Source organism: Aquila chrysaetos, chromosome 21 (genome assembly GCF_900496995.4).
Source record: "Aquila chrysaetos chrysaetos chromosome 21, bAquChr1.4, whole genome shotgun sequence".
NCBI lineage: Eukaryota > Metazoa > Chordata > Aves > Accipitriformes > Accipitridae > Aquila > Aquila chrysaetos.
The window spans coordinates 17,850,010-17,857,952 of record NC_044024.1 but is presented as its reverse complement, the minus strand read 5'-3'; the positions used below and the strand labels follow the sequence as shown (position 1 = coordinate 17,857,952).

At 40.3% G+C, this 7,943-nt stretch overlaps 1 long non-coding RNA gene across 1 annotated transcript in view; it reads right to left on the bottom strand.

Annotated features, from left to right (window-relative positions):
- Positions 1 to 4,506: 4,506 nt before the first annotated feature.
- Positions 4,507 to 7,943, bottom strand: part of LOC115333527 — a 112,576-nt gene continuing 109,139 nt past the window's right edge. Inside the window, exon 3 of the long non-coding RNA XR_003920833.1 lies at positions 4,507 to 4,902. This is a non-coding gene — a long non-coding RNA (uncharacterized LOC115333527). The remainder of the gene's footprint in view (positions 4,903 to 7,943) is intronic.

The window sequence follows — 7,943 nt, the reverse complement described above, 5'->3', positions numbered from 1 at the left end:
TGTGTGTTGCTTTATGAGAATCGTCTACTCCCAGAAAATGGAGTCTATTCCAGTTCAGGCAGGAGTAGGGATCAGGCTGCGGGGTTTCTGGTAATGTTCCCTGTTTAGATCGAGATGGCAGTTGTCACTTTATCTGTTTAAAGAAATGGTTATCTGTATGGACAGGTGGAGTATAAAGTCCGTCTTTATATCTGTAGCACTCCACAAGCTCAAAGCACTCTACAGATATTACCTATGAATTCCCGTAAACATCCCCATGAAGCATGATTGTATTCTTCTCTTACAGATGTAAAAACTTGAGGGAAGCAACTGGCCCAGCTCACCTAGACAGGAAGTTTCAGACCCAGAATTAAGATCATGAGCAGCAGCCCGGCTTCACTGTAGAGCACTCTTCTCTCCAGTGTCCTTCGGTGAGCATAGCAGATCTGAAAACTACAGACAGGTACGTGAAGTTTAGACATTCAAGATAGTTGTGAAAACCATGTTCCTATAGGCAAATAATTTCTCTCTCTGGTTGCAAACTACTTATCTTTCCCTGTTCTACCCACCTCCAGCCCATTTCTAACACATTCTCCACAAAGTCCTGCTGTCCTCTATTTTGTGTCCTTTCCTAGTGGCCCTACTTTCTTCCTGTTCACTTGCTTTCACAAAGTTCTTCTCTCCATCCCTGCAGCTGTGTATTCCAGGCTGACTGCCACCTGCCACACTGACAGCTGATGATGTAGTGACAAAATTATGAAAGAAATTATGTTTAACATTATAGATGTTAGAACAAGAGAAGAGATAAAATAGCCATGAATGAAGGTGGCGTGTGTCAGAATCTCATTTTCATACACAGTCAGTAGGGTGGGTATCTCATCTCAAATAAAATGGTGCTTCACAGCCTCATCTCAAAATGGAGAGTCTTGTTATAATCCAAAATATATCTGTGCTAAGAGACAAATAAATTTTCATTACCACCCACATTTTTCCTCCTGAAGTCCCTAATATACATGTCATTATTATAATTTTCAATACACACTTTGCTTTTTTGCTTAGGCAGTTAGTCTCGTGGTACTATTTGCAGATACAAATGGTACAGCAGCTGTCCCATACAGATTTTGGAGAAACCCAAAGAGACCCCGTCCCAGTTTATCTTTCTTAACAGCGAACCCAGCGTGTCCTAGGACAAAATGGTAGGAGTTTAGTTGGCTTTATGTGGGTATTAATGCCATGCAAGTAGTTTATATACTTTGCTAGGGATGCTCAGTGACTCGAGTTAATGAGTTCCATGGTAACCGAGGTCATACCAGATGCTTTCCCAAACCTTCCCTAACTAAATACAACCAAGATTTTGCAGGATAATCAGAGCTTCATGTTTAGATGATTTATAGTGTTCCAGGACACTAGGGGATTCTGCGTACTATCTACCTGAGCAGGAGGAGGCAATGATTTATAATTAGCTAATGTGTTCTCAATGTAATGTATAATAGTGGATTAGAAAAATGCTATGGAATTTGGGACACAGCGTTCTCGCTGAGCTTTCTGATGTTACTAGGCTAAACCCATAGTGTTAGCATAAAGTCATGGCAAAATCTACACCAGGATTCTGTGGCTCAAGCTTCACCCTAACTGCACTAAGCTGACTTTATCACTTTTGTCATTCCTGTTTCTAATTGCAAGAGAAGCTCAGGCAGCAAGTCTCTAGAAATCATTGTACTTCTCCCAATACCAACCAAATCAGGTTATAATTGCCAATAAATGTATTACCAATTGTGTCCTACAGCCTTTTTTTTTGTTTTAAACTGGTTATTTCTTCATAAAAACAAAGGACAAACAATTAACTGAACTTTATGTTAATGTCAGCATTTTGATTAGCTAAACTGATTAATTCTGCAATAGACAGTTAACAGATAGAGTGATAGTGGGGAGAGACAGAAGCAAAGATGAAAAGGGATTCAGGGAGAAGATGAAACTACAGATAGAAGGAGTCAAGGGGAAAGTACAGTGTCAAAAGAGGGAAAATGAATACAGACGTTACAGCTTCATACATTTTGGAAAACAGGTCAAAAGGACATCTAGTTAAGATTTGATTATATTATGAGTGGGCATAGAACAAACTATTGAAGCTCTCCTGTTTACCTTTCATTACCATGCAATAACAGAGACATAAAATGAAATTAAAAGGCAGCAGACAAGAGACAGTTTTAACAGAAATATTCTGCTATGCACTTTATAGCTAATCTATAAAGCTGTCTTCTACACAGTATTCTTGGCAAAAATAATTGTTTTTAAAAGTTTCAAATTTTATGTGAATTAGCGGAGTAAATGCATTAGACTAAGTAGTAAAAAGCTGCTGGGATTAATATTCAGAATTCATGGCAAAAAGTAGCTCCTGGATGCCTCAAGAAAGACCTATTCTTCTTATGCATGATGAGAATTTACAGTATGTCTAACATTCTCTGAAAGTTTTTGTACCGGTCAGCATTAGAGACAGCATAGGAGACTACCTGAACCATTGATTTGTTGTTGCTCATTTTTTCTAAGAACAGTTAACAGGTGAAATCCTGGAACCACAGAAATGTATGGTAGGTTTATTACCCCTATCATTGGAGCTAGGAATTTACCCAATACATCCTGGCAGAATAATATCATCTGGCACATAGAAATATGTTCTAGTACATGGAAGGATGATCAAGATTTGTATAGGAACAGGGTCAAAGAGGAAACTTGTTGATAAATAAAAGTCATTACTCCATTACTGGAGTCTAATTCAAATTTAGGTAGCAGAAGCAAATTCATGCAGGAATTTTTATCAGAATGGAACATAGACTGTTACAGTAATAACCTATATATATTACAATTGCACAACTAAGACACAAATGTGGAAACAGTCAGCATGTACAAATGTCTTCATTTTTCTTGGGTTTGTGGTATCTTCAGGATACATACTTCTAATTCTTCTAAGAGCTACGGGGCTGGTGGAAATGTAGTGTTATTATAGTCCCATAATGTCAGAAACAATTTATATTACCTTCTCCTTTCTGATTAACTGTACGCTAGGCACTGCTGGCATAACACAGCCCTGCAATTCTTATTTAAACCTGTACTGTTGCTGTGCTCATCTATATTTATTACTTAAGGAAACAGTAAATCAAGTAAAAAAGTAATGGTATCCCCTATATACTGTTAAAGTGAATCCTCTCTCTCTTTTTGTTTTATACCTATGAATACAGTTTTCAAGCAATCTTGGGAGTTATATCCAGTTCATGCCCACTTCAAATGTGCAATATCTGACCACTGAATATTTAATTTCCGTATATAATTACTGAAATATATTCTTCTTAAAGGCAATCTCTTTTAGCCCTAAGTAGTGAATAATCACTTCAGATGATTGTTTGCCAATCAAAAGTCTATTTTCGTCCCAGTGTGTGTTTGTATATTACCATAACTCACCTCATCTCAGTTCAAATCTGCAGTAGTGTCTTTTAATGAAAACGTCTTTGGAAAACTGCACATAGATTCTTAGAAATGGATGTTTAGACAAAAAGAATTTACATTTTTCACTGAAGTTTTAAGGATTTCAGATTTGTTCTGTTCCACTTGATCAGACAGAGATTCCTACCCTCCCCTAAACCATCAGTCTGGTGATCACAAATTTTTAAGTTATGCAGAAAACTGACATTCAGTTCTCTGCTAATTTCAAAGAACCTGTTTTACTTCTGGAGTCAGCCTTTGCAGCACTAGGGTATGGAATCAACTCAGTCTCTTTTTTTAAAGTTAATCCAATTCATATAAATAAGGTATTAGTTAATATGGGAAGGAAATTAGACAGAAAAGGAACTTTAAGCTGTGTCTCCCTTAGTCCTGGGGAATATATTGTCTGTGGAGTGTTGGTCTCTCCCTTGCTTTGTCATTACCCAAGAAATGTCACCTTGAATGTGAAAAGATTTCCCTATGCAACTTCCATGAAAAGAAAGCATTTCCTTAGAAGAAGGAGGTGCATATAGCATGTGTGGTAAGAATGAGCAGCTCCAGTACTTTAAGACCTTTTTTTCCCTCTCACTTAGAGACCTACCTGCCATCCAATTCCAACAGCATCTGAAGGTCTAACAACACAATGTATGAAGAAAAACACCAAGGAAGCTAGCAAACTGTCAATATAGGGAATTTATGGAACAGTCCAGAATCTGAGAAGGCAACAGAAAAATCATAGGAAAAGAGAGATATCCTATTGCAACATCGCAGTCTAACCCACAGGCTGGAGATTTTGATCCATGTATACTAAAAGATCTAATACACAGTCTTTAAATCATATTTTGTTGTATTGTGAAGGACTTGCATTGTCCATCTGCACAGAGATGAATTTCACCTAACGTGATTTGGTTTATTGATTTCAGTGGGATTAACTGAAAGTACAAAGATGACTACAGTGGTACACTTACATTGATGTGAGTAACACAATGTGGTTCTGATAATCTGCGGTGTTCAGGAGACAAGCAAATCCTTCAGAAACCCAGTGGCTTATTTGAAAAAATCTGATAGTAACAACATAGCCAATGTTAACAGAACTGTTCTCATGCTTTATGAAACTTTCATTCCTAATTAAAAGTTGTTTGGCTTCGCAAGTCACACCTTGTAGCAATTGTGCTGGATCTTGATAGTTACAGTATAAAACTGACTGACTATTTGATTGCTCTTTCAGCACAACAGAAGGCATAAGGAGTGAAAAAACAATTGCAGAGGGTTTTGTAATAGCAAGTCTCACCTTGTATCAATTTGAAGAGTCTTAAGCATTCTCCAGTAGATCTGCAGTGGTCCTTATATAGCAAATTGAAGTTGACTGACAATAGATTTACTCTTCTTAATTACCTTTTGCAGACTCTTCAGAAGCAGCCCATGAGTCCCAAGGAGTCCACAGACCTGATTTGCATGAAAAGAGATATTTATTATCATCTGTTAAATATTGGTTTAGTATCAGCTTATCTTGAAGTTGCTCTTGAACATGTAAACTACTAGAATCCTGTTTTGAGTTCTGTTGTGTCCTCATAAGCACTCAATAATAACTAAGCACTCAAGTACTAACATGACGGTAAGATCACTTCTATCACTGAATGTCTATTTTTAGGAACTTTGTCTAACCCATGATGTTGCTAGAGCATCTTACTTTTGATGATGAAGCTCTGTGTTGTTTATACAACCATTACTTTTAGTAAGTTTGAAAGCAGACTTCACTGTGTAACTGACTCAGACAAAGTCAAGGAAGAGGCACCCATCTATCTTGTGTTCATAGTCCCACAGTTCTTAGTGTTACTTTTCAAAATACACTGGACCAAATCCTCATCCAGTGTAAAGCACCTTAGATTAGTGAAATAAATTCTACTGTGGAGTAGGATAAATGGACTCTAAAGGGATCAGGTTAGGAAAGCTAAAGCCCTAAAAGGGATCAGGTTAGGAAAGCTAAAGCCCTGATAGAATTAAATCTGGCCAGGGACATCAAGGGCAACAAGAAAATCTTCTATATGTACATCAGTGATAAAAGGAAGACTAGGGAAAATGTGGGCCCTCTCTGGAAGGAAATGGGAGACCTGGTTACCCGGGACATGGAGAAGGCTGAGGTACTCCACAACTTTTTTTCCGAGTCTTCACTGGGAACTCCTCCAGCCACACTGCCCAAGTTGCAGAAGGCAAAGGCAGGGACTGGGAGAATGAAGAACCGCCCACTGTAGGAGAAGATCAGGTTCGAGACCATCTAAGGAACCTGAAGGTGCACAAGTCCATGGGACCTGATGAGATGCATTCACGCGTCCTGAGGGAACTGGTGGATGAAGCGGCTAAGCCAATATCCATCACATTTGAGAAGTTGTGGCAGTCCGGAGAAGTTCCTGCTCAACTAGAAAAGGGGAAACATAACCCCCATTTTTAAAAAGGGAAAAAAGGAGGACCCGGGGAACTACAGGCCAGTCAGTCTCACCTCTGTGCCCAGCAAGATCATGGAGAAGATCCTCCTGGAAACTATACTAGAGTACCTGGAAAATAAGGAGGTGACTGGTGACAGCCAGCATGACTTCACTAAAGGCAAATCATGCCTGACAAATTTGGTGGCCTTTTACAATGGGATTACAGCGTGGTGGATAAGGGAAGGGCAACAGACGTCATCTGCCTGGACTTGTGCAAAGCATTTGACACTGTCCCACACAACATCCTTGTCTCTAAATTGGAGACACGTGGATTTGGCAGGTGGACCACTCGGTGGATAAGGAATTGGCTGGATGGTCGCACTCAAAGAGTTGCGGTCAATGGCTCGATGTCCAAGTGGAGACCAGTGATGAGTGACATTCCTCAGGGGTTTGGTATTGGGACCAGCACTGTTTAACATCTTTGTTTGTGACATGGACAGCGGGATTGAGTGCACCCTCAGCAGGTTTGCTGATGACGCCAAGCTGTGTGGTGCGACTGACATGCTGGAGGGAAGGGATGCCATCCAGAGGGACCTTGGCAGGCTTGAGAGGTGGGCCCGTGTGAACCTCATGAAGTTCAGCAAGGTCAAGTGCAAGGTCCTGCACATGGGTCAGGGCAATCGCAAGCACAAATACAGGACGGGCAATGAGTGGATTGAGAGCAGCCCTGAGGAGAAGGACTTGGAGGTGTTGGTTGATGAGAAGGTCAACATGACCTAGCAATGTGCGTTTGCAGCCCAGAAAGCCACCCATATCCTGGGCTGCATCAAAAGAAGCGTGACCAACAGGTTGAGGGAGGTGATTCTCCACCTCTGCTCCACTCTCGCATGACCCCACCTGGAGTACTGCGTTCAGCTCTGGGGCCCCGAGCACAAGAAGGATGTGGACCTGTTGAAGCGAGTCCAGAGGAGGGCCACGAAGATGATCAGAGGGCTGGAGCACCTCTCCTGTGAAGACAGGCTGAGAGAGTTGGGGTTGTTCAGCCTGGAGAAGAGAAGGCTCTGGGGAGACCTTATAGGAGCCTTCCAGTACCTAAAGGGGGCCTACAGGAAAGCCGGAGAGGGACTTCTTACAAGCGCATGCAGTGATAGGACAAGGGGTAATGGTTTTAAACTGAAAGAGTGTAGATTTAGATTAGATGTAAGGAAAAAGTTCTTTACTGTGAGGGTGGTGAGGCACTGGAACAGGTTGCCGCACAGGAAGGTTGTGGATGTCCCATCCCTGGAGTGTTCAAGGCCAGGTTGGATGGGGCTTTGAGCAACCTGGTCTGGTGGAAGGTGTCCCTGCCCATGGCAGGGGGGTTGAACTAGATGATCTTTAAGGTCCCATGCAACCTAAACCATTCTGTGATTCTATGATTCATTCTATTTGACTCTTCTGCACTGTAATTGCAGTTATCATATTTTGCATGGCAGAAAGATTCTGATCAAGGCCTGCACACCAGTGAATGATCTATATATTTGTTTTCACTCTTTTCACCCTTCCATGTGTATTGCTTAGGAACTAGGTAGCAGACCCCACAATCCTTCTGGGCATCCCTTAAGACTAAAGTTTAGGCAGAAATTTCCTTTAATTTAAAAATGATTCTATAATCTTGAATTTAAAATTTGTTTTTACTCTTTAGCTTAGTTGCATATGTACCCCCCTGAAGAATCATATTTCAAGAATGCAAAATTAACTGAAAAAAGCACTGTGATTTTTCTTGCTTCAAATTATTTAAAGACATCTTGAAAGATTTTTTTTACTCTTAAATTATTATTTTATCTTTTATATTGCTTTCTAAATATTAGGGATATCAAATGTGATTGTTCCCCTTTCTACCAGAGGCCCCTCTGGTACTATAGAGAACTGTTTAAAACATCAAACCAAACTGGATGCTCAATCTCGGATAATAATTTGTGTGTCTTAACAAATGCAAAACAATAAATGTAAATCAAGTCAAATCCCTCCTTTTCATGAGTCAGATGCTGTTTCCTTGGTACTTGTGATGCAGTAACCTAGAGT